The sequence below is a fragment of the Polyodon spathula genome, chromosome 8 (assembly GCF_017654505.1).
Source record: "Polyodon spathula isolate WHYD16114869_AA chromosome 8, ASM1765450v1, whole genome shotgun sequence".
Classification (NCBI taxonomy): Eukaryota; Metazoa; Chordata; class Actinopteri; order Acipenseriformes; family Polyodontidae; genus Polyodon; species Polyodon spathula.
This window is the reverse complement of record NC_054541.1, coordinates 4397241-4412753: the sequence shown is the minus strand read 5'-3', so window position 1 is coordinate 4412753 and position 15513 is coordinate 4397241. Positions and strand designations below refer to the sequence as shown.

The following is a 15513-nucleotide window of genomic DNA, read 5'->3' as shown; positions in this document are numbered from 1 at the left end:
AAATGCACAAGTCTGATTTTAAACCGCTTTGGTGGCAAATGGTTTGGTACTAATAGTGAAGATGCTGATTCCTTGAACATGGCAGCAAAGTATAAGAGGGGTGGGATGCAGATCATTGGCTGATTAATAAACATGGCTTTCATCGCTTGCTGTACGCAATAATCCGGTTTCAGAGGCTGGTTGGAGAGCTCCAGTTCATAAAAGAGCAAATTAAGACTGGTATAACAGTCTTAGAATGCCTTGTATCGATCGTGTGTTCCAACATACAATACAAGCACATTTTATACATTTGATGCGTTAATCAAACCTTATAAAAATATTATTCTTTCAAGTGGGCTCAAATGTGAGCTTTAAACCCTTGCAGACCAGCAATCTTGTTTTTTTGGAAACCAAACTTAAGGAACCTGGTTTCATAGCCCCTAATGAGCACTAATTGAGGACTATTACGTAAGGGTCTATGAAACCAGCTATATATAGATTTATATCACAATTATTTGTAGATGTAAGTTAGAGACTAATGACTTGTGTGTAACAGCTGGTTGCAAATTGGTTTGCAGATAAAAATGACAGCAGACTCAATTTGGCATTAAAAAGAGCAAAGCCAGGCTTCGTGGGCCTGAAGTATGAGGGGTGAGCACAATTTTAAAAACTTTCATGATACCCATCTGATTTTGTACCCAGCAAACATGCCACTGTCCACTATGTATGGACACACCAAGGTGTTTTTCACACTGTCGTGTGCCCTCAGCGCGTGGCTCAGTGACTCGTGAAACTCCATCACTGCAAACTTTCTGGCACAATAATCCTAGAGCTATTAGTACAATGTATTATTCTGATTCTGTCTTGTTTCCATTCCTAGACTTTTGTCCTGTTAAGATTTGCAGAAGACACTGCCCAATTTTTCCATGCACATTGATTTCACAATTAAAATAAATTGACAGTGAGACCTATTCAATTCAAGCTCTAGGGCCTCTTCATACTTCTCCCATTCCCTCTTGAACGAGTCGTAACCAATGCTTTAAAATGCATTTCTTTACTCTTGTTAGCTTTATTTACCCTTTTATTGTATTGAAAATGTTTTGGTTCTTTATGTCCATTCGTCAGAAGTAAGTATTTCAGCACTGCAGACCTGTACACAGATCTTTGAAGAATAACTCCACCCAAAACAGCAGACCAGTAAACTAATTTAAAATACTTATAAGAGCAAAAGACAAATTTCAATGGAGAGGAGGCCATTTGGCCAATTAATGATCATCTGGTTCCTAGAAGCTGATTTATCTCAGGACCTCATCCAGAAGCACCAACAACATGGCATGGTAGCCCACCCCATACACCAACCACTCTGTAAACATGTGCCATCTACCCTTTGTCTTGAATCTGGTTGAGTATTTTAAGATCTGTATATTCAGTATAATTTGTATTTATTTGCAGAATAAGAAACTAAGTCTATTGCATTAATTATCTGAGGGTAGGCTTTCTGTAAAGTAACTTAGTGATGAAAGAGTTAAGATCTCTGATCCCCAAAAGCTCCAGACAGTCAATGTATTATTTGGCCTCTTCTGCTTTGTCACTCCTCCACCTCTTCTAGAAGAACTCATGTGCCCTATAGGTATATAACCTGGAAGAGCACTAGAGAGGTCAACGTGAGGTCAGTTGCCATGGTGCTAGTGCCAAACTATCAGTTCTACCAGTAGATGCAAAAGAATACACACATTGAAACAGCCCAGGGCATATATGAACCAACATGCACATTAATCTGTTCACTGAGTAAACCAAAGGTTTCCACAAACCTCCACACAACCAGTGCTCACGAGTCCCAGACTGCTGGCGATTGTCACAATGTGTCTGCGGTTCATCTCCTTCATCGGTATGTTTGAAAAGAAAATACATGTTTGTTTAAACATGTGCTTCTTCAAAACTGCACACAGCAAATGGAAGTGCACAGCATTTATGGAGCATTAACTATAAGCCTTGAGACGTGCAGCAGAGTTTCAAATGGGGCATTATACAGTATTATGACAATAGTTATATTAGTTATAGTTATATTTAGTTGTCAATTCTTTTAGTTTGCTCATGGAACACATTAGATTTTTGGACACAGTAACTAGGCAAAAATAACCGGTACGCAGTTTTGCAAACTTCAACTATACGATACTTGAGCCAATGCCAGATTGATACACTTCAGAGCGGTAATGATGGAGGAAGCTTCTGTTGCTGCAGCTAAAATTACAATATATACAAAGTGGACAGCCAACAAGGTCTGGTTTCTGACGAAGCAGAGCACACAGAACTCTAAACTATGGAAGAAGGTATCAACATTCAACCAGGGATCACAGTTACCTGTAAAACTGAACATGATTGAAGGACCACTGCCTGAGGGTTAAAGTTACCCAGAAATGCACGTGACAGTTGACCAGCCTGGTCCTGTCCAGCAGCTTGTCCCAGCACTCCAGGAACGTTTATTGACCAGGATAGTCACGTCTCCCACCTCGTTTCACTCGTTCTCTGGTTGTGTACGTTTTCTTTTTTGTTCATGCAGCCAGGCAACCATAGTGAAACATTTAGAACGGAATTGCTGTCTGCTCTCAGACAGCATAACGACACGATTGTACTAACCCTGCCGTGTACCTGTGTATTTATGTGTTTGTCTTTTAAATATAACAGGTGGAACTAAATAAAATAGAGCTGGCTTATTGGACTCGAACAACCTGGTCTGGGTTCACTGATTGAAACAAAACAACGCAAACTACATAATGTAAATGCGGTATCATCTTCAGTCTGTCTGAAACGTAACCTTAGTCAGGTTTAGTGACGTTTGTGTTAAATAATAATAATAATATAATAATAATAATAATAATAATAATAATAATAATAATAATAATAATTGACTTAAAACACGTCCTAAATGGTACAAGCAAATTCCGACTTGGTTTGACTGAATGAGCACGAAAAGCTTAATATGAAATCTGAAAATAAATTTTAATAAAGAACGACACGTTTTTAATAATAAAACCATTCTAACGTACTTCACTAAAACCACGATTTTGTTATTTCGAAATACCGCTGCTTCAGTTAATTACTAGTGCTAATAACAGTAACAATGTTTTATTTAGAGTTGGTGCTAAACTTAAATGCGTTCATGGCCCCTCAGCAACACAAACCACCTTCCTTTTAAAAAATAAAAATAAAAAAAAACACACCGGCACAAAAACAAAACCAACCAAAAAAAAACAAAAAACTCTCTCGTCATTTTAATGAACATAACTGAATTAACACATAATAAAAACAAATTAGACTAAATTCCTACCCAATATTATTTAATACATATTTGTTTTGTAGTCTCCAAACCAAAACTGCCAACTTGAGCTGTAAACAGTGCAGTGCGGTCTTGGATCAAACCAATGTATCCCGGTATTGCCTCCCCTGTGCTTTATGAGTTAGGCGCCTACTTTCTCAATCAAGTTACAGTCACAACAATCAAATGCCTGCAAAAACATTTTTACAGTTTTCCACGATAAAAAAATAGCCTGCTCAGCCCCACCTCGGTGAGCCACTGTATCATGCATAGCAAACAGTGCCGCAGTCAACCACAAATAAATAGAAATCTGTGAACACTATCATTTTAAAAACATGCTGTGTTTCGCTGGTGTAATATTGTTTGCAATGCGCGTTTAGGTTGGTGATAGCGTCTTTTTCCAGTATACATGCACACTTGGATTATAAGAATTATAAAATTAAAGGTTAGGGTTTCACCAGCCAATGAGAAAGCTAACACTGTAAAGCATCAGTACAGTGGCTACAAAACATTTTTTTTTTTTTTTTTTTAACGCAACAGATTGTTATATTGTCTTGTTTAACACTATTATTTAACACTACTATGTTTGTACACGGGATATAATGGAACCCAGTGTTCCAAGAATAAAACACATTATAGGCTGTGTATTTACCTACACAGACGGTAATTAATACATCAGTGCGCGGTATTGTAATTGGGTGGTGTTGGTTTCGATTACAACATTAGGATAGGCTGTAATATGATCATTTTATTTTTGCATCACTGTTTTGTTCAGAATTAAAATTCCGTAAATAATAATAGTGCGATAACGTTAATCTATACACATAGGAAAGTGTACTCTTATCTTATTTATATTATTTCAAGGTTGACATGATTTTTAACAGGATAAGGACCCGTATTTGTAGTTGAGGTACTAGGTAGTAATACTGTACATAATAATGTATTTTGTACAGAAGTCGTGTGATGTAGTAATTACTATACACATAGGAAAGTGATATATATATATATTATATATATATATATATATATATATATATATATATATATATATATATATATATCTTGCAAAAGTATTCAAAGCAAGTCAGGGATAAAGTCATTGAAAAGCACAGATCAGGAGAAAGGTACAAAAAAAATATTGAAGTCTCTGAATATCTCTGTGAGCACAATCTACTCAATCATCAAGAAATGGAAGGTGCATTGTACCACCCAGACACTGCCTAGATCAGGCCATCCCTCGAAACTGAGAAGCCGGGCAAGGAGGAAACTGGTGAGGGATGCCACTGTGAGTCCAAGGGCAACTTTGAAAGAGCTACAGAGTTCAATGGCTGAGATGGGAGAAAATGTACATCAGTCAACAATATCCAGAACACTTCAAAAAAGTAGCCTGTATGGCAGGGTAGCAAGAAGGAAGCCATTACTAAAAATAAGCCATCTCAAAGCCCGCATGGAGTTTGCAACAAAGCACCTGAGTGATCCTGCAAAAATGTGGCAAAACGTGTTGTGGTCAGACGAGACCAAATTGGAATTTTTAGGTCTAAATGCCAAGCTTTACGTTTGGCGCAGACCCAACACAGCACATCTCCCAGTCAACACCATCCCTACAGTCAAGCATGTTGGAGGCAGCATCATGCTATGGGGATGCTTCTCCTCAGCAGGGACTGGAAAGCTTGTTAGGATTGAAGGAAATAGATGGAGCAAAGTAAAGGCAAATACTAGAGGAAAACCTGTTTCTGTTTGCTAAAGACTTAAAACTGGGGCAAAAATTCACCTTTCAGCAGGCAATGATCCAAAGCACAAGGCCAAAGCTACACTGGAGTAGCTTAAGAATAAGAAAGTGAATGTCCTTGAGTTGCCCAGTCAAAGTCCTGACTTGAATCCTATTTAGAATCTGTGGAAAGACTTGAAAACTGCTGTCCATAAGCGATACTCAAGCAACTTGAGATAGCTTGAGGAAATCTGCCAAGAAGAATGGACACAAATTGCACCAAGCCGGTGTGTAAAGTTGGTAGAGACTTACTCAAAAAGACTTGAGGCTGTAATTGCTGCCAAAGGTGCTTCCACCAAATATTGAGTTGACGGGTCTGAATACTTATGCAATCAACATATTTCAATTTTTTCTCTTTAGTTTTTGCTGACATTTCGTTAGAAGTCTTCAGTTTGAGCATTCAAGTTTTGAATAAAATATTTTTAAAAAATGTGTATGAAAAAAATTGGAATTGAAACAAATATTTACTGCCATTTTACTGTGCTACCAGGAGTAAATAAATCCATTAGAATGTTTGCAACAAATACTTTAGCATAGTCGACTTTACTAGAACTTTGCAATAAAGGGATTTTTAACGGACCTGTTTTTTGGAGCAGTTTAATCAGCTCCTGAAACGATACGGCCAGCTAAAAACCACCAAACTTACATCACTTGTGTTTAGGACTGATGCAGTGGCAGGGCACCAGCATTTGACTAAAATACTCATTGCTTTGATATGTGTGATAAAACGTGTGTGATACCCATAGTGTTTCATTTTTATATCTTGCTCAACATGCTGTTCTTTGATATCATTATACATTTCCCTAACTGTTTTCACCCATTATGATAACATGAATATTTAACCAAGTTGTTGCGTTTGATGCAGAGAAAGAAAGAAAACTACAACTCCCAGAGCGCAACTCAATTGTTTGTTGCACTTGCGCAGTAGTTAAGTGACATGTATTTCTGGAGACTGTAGAGGCGTTCGGTCTCCATTTGATTTTTGCTGTAGCTGGGGTAGGAGTGTGCTTGGTTCGCAGAAGTAGCATCCTTTGTAATCTTCTTATTAACAAGTTTCGTAAACTAATAGCAACGTTTAATATAGTTTGGTACGTGCGTTTGCCAGAGCATAATCAAGTAATTGTTGATTTCATCGATAAGGTTATACTTACTGATGGAATGCATTAAGTAACTATGAGGGGAACTTTGGGAATATTATCTTTTTGCATTTTATTTATATCTATTTTTGCTTTTTGTATGACTGAGCGTATATTAAATATACTTTATTAAAAGTACAATGTAAATATTTGCACTCGTTTGTTAGACTAGTAGTATGGGCCCTGGTGCTGGCACACGTGGCAGGTTACAATGCTCTGATACGAAGTCATTTACTTTGTCGTTGTTGCTTCCTATGTTCTTAAGGCAATGTGGTTAGATTAGTGCCATTGTAATTGTATTTTAAACGCAATATCTGTAAGCACGTGGCATACTTATCCATGTTGCTGGTGTCAGTGATGACTGAACTGTTTCGCCTGACAGATAGTCAACATTTGTGGGTTCGGTACTGTCTTTAGCCAAACTTTGACAGATGCGCCAGAAACAATCAAAATTGTTTGCGGTTTAACTATTATTGTTTCTTGCAGGAGGGGTGATTGTGTATGAAATCATGATGCAGAACAGAACTCCAGGCTGTGGCAAAATTCAGAATAAGGCCTAACTATGTAAGTATATTTGAAACTAGGTTCCTAAGAGCCCCAAGGCAAACCAAACTTTACTACAATTGAATGGGATTTTATATGGTCATGTGTAAGTGCCACCAGAATGATTTGTTAAATCCTTTATTAGCCTTGGCAACAATTTAAATCTTTACTGAGAACTTTTGCACAATGACCAGCTGTGTTTCTGGTGTCAATGATGACTGAACTTTTTTCCCCAACAGATCGACAATGTTGACTGCTCGGTACTTTAGCCAAACTTTGTCTGATGCACCAGAAACGCTCAAGCTTGTGTGTTTTTGTGTGTTTGTGTAGTTTTAACTAATAGTATTGCTTCTTGCAGGGGGCTGATTCTTTGTGCAATTGTAATGCAGAACAGAACTGCAGGCCGTGGCAGAATGCAGCAGAAGTCCTAACTGTAAGTATATTTGAAACTAGGTTCCCAAGAGCTGCAAGGCAAACAAGCTTTAGTCCAATTGAATGGTATCTGTTATATATGCCACAAATGATTTATTAAATCCTATAATAGCTCTGGGGGTCAAAGCTGTGTAGCCACAATTTAATTCTTTACTGAGAACCTTTGCACAATGACTAGCTTTGTTTCTGGTGTCAATGATGACTGAACTTTTTTCCCCAACAGATCGACAATGTTGACTGCTCGGTACTTTAGCCAAACTTTGTCTGATGCACCAGAAACGCTCAAGCTTGTGTGTTTTTGTGTGTTTGTGTAGTTTTAACTAATAGTATTGCTTCTTGCAGGGGGCTGATTCTTTGTGCAATTGTAATGCAGAACAGAACTGCAGGCCGTGGCAGAATGCAGCAGAAGTCCTAACTGTAAGTATATTTGAAACTAGGTTCCCAAGAGCTGCAAGGCAAACAAGCTTTAGTCCAATTGAATGGTATCTGTTATATATGCCACAAATGATTTATTAAATCCTATAATAGCTCTGGGGGTCAAAGCTGTGTAGCCACAATTTAATTCTTTACTGAGAACCTTTGCACAATGACTAGCTTTGTTTCTGGTGTCAATGATGACTGAACTTTTTTCCCCAACAGATCGACAATGTTGACTGCTCGGTACTTTAGCCAAACTTTGTCTGATGCACCAGAAACGCTCAAGCTTGTGTGTTTTTGTGTGTTTGTGTAGTTTTAACTAATAGTATTGCTTCTTGCAGGGGGCTGATTCTTTGTGCAATTGTAATGCAGAACAGAACTGCAGGCCGTGGCAGAATGCAGCAGAAGTCCTAACTGTAAGTATATTTGAAACTAGGTTCCCAAGAGCTGCAAGGCAAACAAGCTTTAGTCCAATTGAATGGTATCTGTTATATATGCCACAAATGATTTATTAAATCCTATAATAGCTCTGGGGGTCAAAGCTGTGTAGCCACAATTTAATTCTTTACTGAGAACCTTTGCACAATGACTAGCTTTGTTTCTGGTGTCAATGATGACTGAACTTTTTTCCCCAACAGATCGACAGTGTTGACTGTTCGGTACTTTAGCCAAACTTTGTCTGATGCACCAGAAACAATCAACAGTATCCGAAACACTGTGTATATCTGAAGATGTTTCACACTGCGGTGTGTTGCATGGTTCCTAACAGGTTTTATTATTCTTGTAGGGTGCTTATTGCTGGTGTAATCTGAGATCCAATGGTAAAGGCAGATTAGACCATGGCTGACTTTTGTTCAATGACTAGCTTTGTTTCTGGTGTCAATGATTGAACTTTTTTCCCCAACAGATCGACAAGTGACTTCGGTATAGCCAAACTTTGTCTGATGCACCAGAAAGTACATCTGAAAGCAGAAGTCCTAACTGTAAGTATATTTGAAACTGGGTAATGTTTCTGGGGGTCAAAGCTGTGTAGCCACAATTTAATTCTTTACTGAGAACCTTTGCACAATGACTAGCTTTGTTTCTGGTGTCAATGATGACTGAACTTTTTTCCCCAACAGATCGACAATGTTGACTGCTCGGTACTTTAGCCAAACTTTGTCTGATGCACCAGAAACGCTCAAGCTTGTGTGTTTTTGTGTGTTTGTGTAGTTTTAACTAATAGTATTGCTTCTTGCAGGGGGCTGATTCTTTGTGCAATTGTAATGCAGAACAGAACTGCAGGCCGTGGCAGAATGCAGCAGAAGTCCTAACTGTAAGTATATTTGAAACTAGGTTCCCAAGAGCTGCAAGGCAAACAAGCTTTAGTCCAATTGAATGGTATCTGTTATATATGCCACAAATGATTTATTAAATCCTCTAATAGCTCTGGGGGTCAAAGCTGTGTAGCCACAATTGTGTTGCATGGTTCCTAACAGGTTTTATTATTCTTGTAGGGTGCTTATTGCTGGTGTAATCTGAGATCCAATGGTAAAGGCAGATTAGACCATGGCTGACTTTGTTCAAAAGTTGGATAAAGTATTCATGACGTGAGTACATCTGAAACTGGGTAATGTTTCTGATTGTGTCCAAATGGAATATACCTTGTAGTTTTTGTTTAAGATTTGATTCTGGTGTCAATGATGACTGAACTTTTTTCCCCAACAGATCGACAATGTTGACTGCTCGGTACTTTAGCCAAACTTTGTCTGATGCACCAGAAGCATTTAAAACCTTTTGTGTAATACTTGTGCATACTGTGATCACTACTGAAACATCATTTACTTCAGATCATTAACTGGAGCTTCCCTGTCACTGGGGTTACTGTAAATATTTTTAAACAAAGTACTATACCTAAGTCTCGGTACAAGTTTTGCAGCAAGTAGTTGCTTGTACAGGTTGTCACGTCTGTTTAAAACTGTTGTATAATTTTAGTTTGTTCCAGTTGTAGGTCACTATATTGTTGGTAATTGTGTGGTAACTCCCCCCCCCCCCCCAAATGCATGTTTTTCAAAGTGATAAATGACAAGAGGGTTTCACTTTTTTTTTTGACTGCTTTTCCTTGTTTCAGGGGAATGCTGGGGCAGATATGAAAACTGAAGTGCAGACAGTCTTCAAAAAATGTGTCAAGCTGCCTGCCTTATGCTTTATCGATGGATCTTTAAGTTGTAATCCCAACCTGGCTGTTGTCATTGTTTTGGGTTGGATGTTGCTACCAATATTATACAATAAAAGAAGTTTACCTTGGCATTATGTTCAGTTTTTTTTGATACTGCAATAACAAGTTTTAGAACAAGAAAGGCCATTCTTCCCATCGAGGCTCTTCCCTTGTTAGCACTCAATTTTCCCCTAATTTAAAAGCACAGAATGTGCTCAGTATTGGATCCTATTGCTTCACCTGGTAGGGTATTCCAAAAAAAGTGCTTCTGTTCTAAGCTAAATTTAGAACTTCAGTAGTGTATTATATGGTAGCATTCTACAACTGGACAGGGAAGATATAACAAGTATACACTACTTTTATAATGCACAGAGGGTTTGGGTCCTAGTTTGTTAGGAGTAAAGTGTGTTTCCCTGCTTTTATTTTCTCTTTTCCTTTCTTTCCCCCCTTCAGAAATTCCTAAGCGTTTTAAGACTGTTACATTTCATTTGTGCAGTGGAAGTGTTTCAGATCTATTCTACACAAAACCCTTCCATTTGCAGTGGTTGGACTTTCTGCTAGTTTTTAGCTGTATGTCAAAAGCTGCCTGATTTTTGGCATCACAGCAAAATAGTTTAATTGGCCCAGGCACTTTAAGCCCCTGCCTTTCAGTTGATTTGCTGGCCTATTCATGGTGTTCATGTGTATGGGGTAATTGCATTGGAGGGAAAGCCGCTACACTACAGTAGGTGCGACACCTTTGTTGAACTCTGCTTTCTTTAACTACAGTGGCTCTCAAGTATCCCCCCCCCCCCGGACTTTTCCTCATGTTATTGTGTTATAACATGGAATCAAAATGGATTTAATTAGGAGTTTTTGCCACTGATCAACACAAAAGAAGTCCCTAATCTCAAAGTGAAAAATAAAATCTACAAATTGTTCTAAATTACAAATGTAAGACAGAAAAATTGATTGCATAAGTATTCACCCCCTTTGCTATGACACACCTAAATAAGCTCTGGTGCAACCAATTGTCTTTAGAAGTCACATAATTAGTTGAATGGAGTCCACCTGCATGCAATTAAGGTGTTTTGCATGATTTCAGGTTAAATACACCTGTCTCTGGGAGGTCCCACAGTTGGTTAGTATATTTATTAACAAAAACTACATCATGAAGACGAAGGAACATTCAAAGCAAATCCGAAATAAGGTTCTTCAAAAGCACCAATTGGGTAGGATATAAGAACATTTCCAAGGCATTGAATATCACCTAGAGCACAGCAAAGTCCATTATTAAGAAATTGAGAGAATATGGCACAACTGAATCTGTCTAGAACAGGCCATCCTCAAAAACTGAGTATCTGGGTGAGAAGGGCACTAGTCAGGGAGGCCACCAAGAGACCTATGGCAACTCTAAAGGAGTTATAGTCTTTCACGGCTGAGCTGGGAGACACTGCGTACGGCAACAATAGCCTGGGTGCTTCACAAAACTGGCCTTTATGGGAGAGTGGCAAAAAGAAAGCCATTGCTGAAAAAAACACATCAAATCTCGTCTAGTTTCCCAGAAGGCATGTGGGAGACTGAGACCAAGTGGAAGAAGATTCTATGGTCTGATGAGAACAAAATAGAGCTTTTTGGCCCCAGCGCTAAGCGATATGTTTGGCGCAAAGCTAACACCGCACATCATTTTGAAAACACCATCCCTATCAGAAAGCATAGTGGTGGCAGCATCATGCTATGGGGATGCTTCTTTGCGTCAGGGCCTGGAAAGCTCATGAAGATAGAGGGCAAAATGGATGCAGCAAAGTACAGAGAAATCCTGGAGGAAAATCTGCTGAAGTCTACAAGAGACCTGGGACTTGAGTGAAGATTCATCTTACAGCAAGACAATAACCCCAAACATACAGCCAAAACCACAGGAGTGGCTTAAAAACAAAAAGGTCAATGTCCTGGAGTGGCCCAGGCCCAGTCTCTACCAAATATTGACTCAAGGGGCTGAATACTTATGCAATCAATTATTTTCTGTTTTATATTTGTAATTAATTTAGAACAATTTGTTCATTTTATTTTTCACTTTGACATTATGGACTTTTTTGTGTTGATCAGTGGCAAAAACTCCTAATTAAATCAATTTTGATTCCGTGATCTGTTTAAGGGCCGGTAGTCTAATATTGATGAATTATTTAACGCGACACCCTAAACATTTTCATGAAACAATAAATATATTAATGAAAACTTACTGGAGTGCACATCTGCCTCGAATTGGAACTGAAAACCGCTCCAAGCATGGCAACGGAGTGGGCCGTGCCAGACAAATCTACACAGTTTTGTTTTGAAAGCTGTTGAGGAATGTTGCGCACTGTTTGTCTGAAATGTCTAGTGGTTTCTGACACTGTTGGTATGCCTTGATCTGGATTGAATTACTAATGTGACTTGCATAACTTACATGATTAGGAGTAGAAAATATGTGTACAGTAAAAGGGATACTTTGTTGTTTCATAGCTTTACAGCTAGCTTGTTATTATTAATAATAATAATAATAATACTCCTTTGTAACGTAGCTCTCTGACACTGCAAAACGACAAAAAAGAAATGCTTTTTAAGAACATTAAGCATAAAAAGGTGATGTCTGTATCTGGCTGACCAATTACACAAGGTACAATTCAATTCTTGTGTTACTTAAGTATTCAGTAATGTTCTTGCGTGTTATTGACTGCTTTGCTAGAAACCGCAGTAAGTGATTAGGACACAAACCAGCTAACTAGCAAACCTACTTAAAAATGGGTTAATAACCAAGGCCAGTAACCTTTAGTTACGCAGACTTCATTTTTGTTTACCCTGCCAGAACTCAATATGCTAGATTTATCTTTACAGCTCTGCAATTAGCAGTTTTATTGTTTGATAGGATAATAAAACTTACACCTATTTGGAAATCAAAGGGTTGAAGGTTGTATATTGCTGTACAGTATCTAAATAGTGCCCCTTTAAATAGAATGAAAAACAATCCCACACCTGTACAGTAGGAATGCAAACTGTAGGGGGCGATGTATGCACATGAATGCACACAAGAATGTTGGCTGGGAAGCTTAGGAATACTCACCCTTTTTATGCCGGTGGATGAAATATCAGGCCCTATTCGCTGAGCTTTAACTCATGTTATTTGAATTTTGAAGCAAAGGCAAAGAAATAAAACTGGCAAGCAACAACTTAACTGAAGTCAGGAGTATTGCAATTGTTCTGAGTTAGTTTTATGTAGTGTTACTCACAATATTACTGGAGCTGTGATAATACAAGCCCACTGTCACACCTTCACCGTGTCGCTTTCAAACCCTTTCCTGGAGCTGTGATAATATAGGGAGATGTTTGGTATCACAGATGATTCAGGCATGTCCCTTTTATGCTATAAGTCATTAGATCCTTTTGCATGGAAGACCTTGTTTGCAGGGGTGTGCGGTTCTTTGATGGACCCAGATTCAGTTAAAATGTGTTTGCCCACTGACGATGGGAATGAGAATGTAGAGATGGGAGGCCAGCTAACAAGATTTCAGTTTTTACAGGTATCAGGCTTTTAAAGACTGCCATCCACAACTGTAAGCAGAAACTGACCCAAGACTGTCACAGTTACTGAAAGCAGGCTGATCTTTGGGAAGCAAATTGAACATTTGTGAAACTGCAACAAATATTGTAAAGACTGTAATGTGTTTTAAAGAATATACAACTAGTAGAAAGTTTTATTAGCAGATCTGTGTAAGGCCTGTTGTAGTGTTCAAATCCTGTTGGGAACGTGCTGATTTGTTAGACGTGAATTGGATGATTTAAACGAACATGTATTGATTTAAATAATATGATATACTCTTAGTCAATAACCATAGTAATACTGTATACTTCATAGAAAATATTAAGTAGCTGTTATGTACAATCTGTGAAAAAGCATGCAGAGAAAGGTCGGGCTGACCAGCTTTTGGAAGACCCTTTGATTTAGGTGCCAGACAATAGTAACTAACTGTCTGGAGAAAGCTGCTGAACTGAGTAAAAAAGGAAAAACATACTTTGAAATAAATATATACATGTTCTGTTAGTGTAGATGTTTAAAGTAGAAAAATAATAAAAATCTTGTAATGGAAATACTAAAAAGACTTGAGTGTACAGGGTAACCAGTTAAAAAAAAGCAGACTTACAGTCAGGTCTCTTATTTAAAGAAAGGAGTGAGTCTGATTTAAAAGACAGTCTCTGATTTAAAAAGCAAGTATTCTAAAGTGATGAAAACAGAATAATTTAATCAACAATTTAAAGTCTTAGAGCTGCTGCTATATTTCTGGGAGCTGAACGTATAGTGTAAATGACTTGGCAGTCATGTATCTTATTTGAAAAAAGTATAGACTTGATCTAAAAGGAGCCCATGAGTTAGAAGTAAATCTTTTATTTAGATTACAATAATACAGCTATTAGAACGTTGTATTTAAAAGAAGCAGACAATACAATAAAAATAGTACAAACTATAACTCTAACAGTAAACTTACTAAAGGAATACAAACTAATGTTGTTACCTTGATTCTCACCTGCTTGTGGTACAGGCAGTGTTGAAAATAACTCATTGGTTTTGGCCGATGAAGTGGGAATTTTTGATGGTCAGCAATTTAAAAGCCAAGATCCTCTCTATAATGAGTGATCTCGTTACTATTAACGAGCAGAAATACCTTTCGGAAGATAACAGAAGATAGGAGTCTAACAATAATCATTTTCTATATATAACAGAAATTAATTAGAAGAGACAAGAATCGAAAGCGTAGGACGTGTTAATACATTAAGTTAGATAATGATTTGAAATAATGAGTATTGAAAAATGCTTACGATAGTGTTTCATATTAACCAGTCCTAAAATTGGCAACCAGCTTTGACTGGATTTTGTATGAACAGCGAAGAAGGTCAGAGAGTGTTCCATCACTGTAGCACTAGGGCATTCTGGTGTATTACTGCTAGCCGGTATTTAGATATAAATAACTGGACCTTCCATTCAAAACTTAAAAGATTTATCAATGGAGTAAAATAATATTACCATTTCTAGGAGCAACCGTTATACTGAAGTAACTTAATTAGAATACATCTTATAATGCCAGTTAAACTGTTGAAAGAACATAGTAAAAGTTTATTATAACAGAAGCATGGCGTTGACAATATTGTAAATATATTGTTAAGATACATTTGAAATAATGTTAATTTAGTTAAATCAATTTAAAAATTAGTTCAATTTCTCCAACTATACAAAAAAGTGTTTAGACATTACAATATCAATTAAACCAAAGAATATACATGTTTAGTTTATATGAAGATTTTACTGCAGTAATAAACAGAGGTACTTATTCGCGGAAAAAGCTGTAGAGTTTGAAAGTGAAATAAATGATTTTGGGGTCAGCGTTTTTTCTGTAGATGTTTGTCTCAGACACACAGTATAATTCTGGAAGGGCATTAGACCGTCAAAAGATAAAGCTTGGTCTTTGGCACCTCAAAGCAGGATTCAGTGTTGGTTCTTAAAAGCAGGATTTGCCAACCTTGAATGATAACCAACAGATTAAGATGTAAGCTTTTTTGTATTATCTGAAAAGATACCGGTCCAGGTGTCTCTTGAATCGGCCCACAAATTACATAATGTAGTGAATTTTGAAAAATGCTTACAGTGGAGTTTCATATTAATTAAAACACTGGCCTTGGCAAGCGAACAAGATGTGTGAAAACCTGCTTGTGCAGG

General features: G+C 37.6%; 1 long non-coding RNA gene, 6 other non-coding genes and 1 pseudogene across 11 annotated transcripts; all 8 read left to right on the top strand.

Moving 5' to 3' along the window:
* The first annotated feature begins 6007 nt into the window (after positions 1-6007).
* On the top strand, positions 6008-9877 carry LOC121319216. Of its 5 annotated transcripts, none has more exons than XR_005950683.1 (7): positions 6008-6059; positions 6686-6763; positions 7101-7175; positions 7517-8007; positions 8832-8906; positions 9088-9180; positions 9702-9877. It is a non-coding gene; the product is annotated as an uncharacterized LOC121319216 (long non-coding RNA). The 5 variants fall into 5 exon arrangements; XR_005950682.1 differs by having other exon boundaries at positions 6018-6151; XR_005950681.1 differs by having other exon boundaries at positions 6025-6763; positions 7517-7591; positions 7933-8007.
* On the top strand, positions 6944-7035 carry LOC121320313. The gene has a single exon (XR_005950815.1). It is a non-coding gene; the product is annotated as a small nucleolar SNORD12/SNORD106 (small nucleolar RNA).
* Positions 7360-7451, top strand: LOC121320317. Its single transcript, XR_005950819.1, has one exon. It is a non-coding gene; the product is annotated as a small nucleolar SNORD12/SNORD106 (small nucleolar RNA).
* On the top strand, positions 7776-7867 carry LOC121320316. Its single transcript, XR_005950818.1, has one exon. It is a non-coding gene; the product is annotated as a small nucleolar SNORD12/SNORD106 (small nucleolar RNA).
* LOC121320318 lies at positions 8192-8283 on the top strand. Its single transcript, XR_005950820.1, has one exon. It is a non-coding gene; the product is annotated as a small nucleolar SNORD12/SNORD106 (small nucleolar RNA).
* On the top strand, positions 8464-8545 carry LOC121320319 (annotated as a pseudogene).
* On the top strand, positions 8675-8766 carry LOC121320315. Its single transcript, XR_005950817.1, has one exon. It is a non-coding gene; the product is annotated as a small nucleolar SNORD12/SNORD106 (small nucleolar RNA).
* Positions 9261-9352, top strand: LOC121320314. The gene has a single exon (XR_005950816.1). It is a non-coding gene; the product is annotated as a small nucleolar SNORD12/SNORD106 (small nucleolar RNA).
* Positions 9878-15513: the final 5636 nt, after the last annotated feature.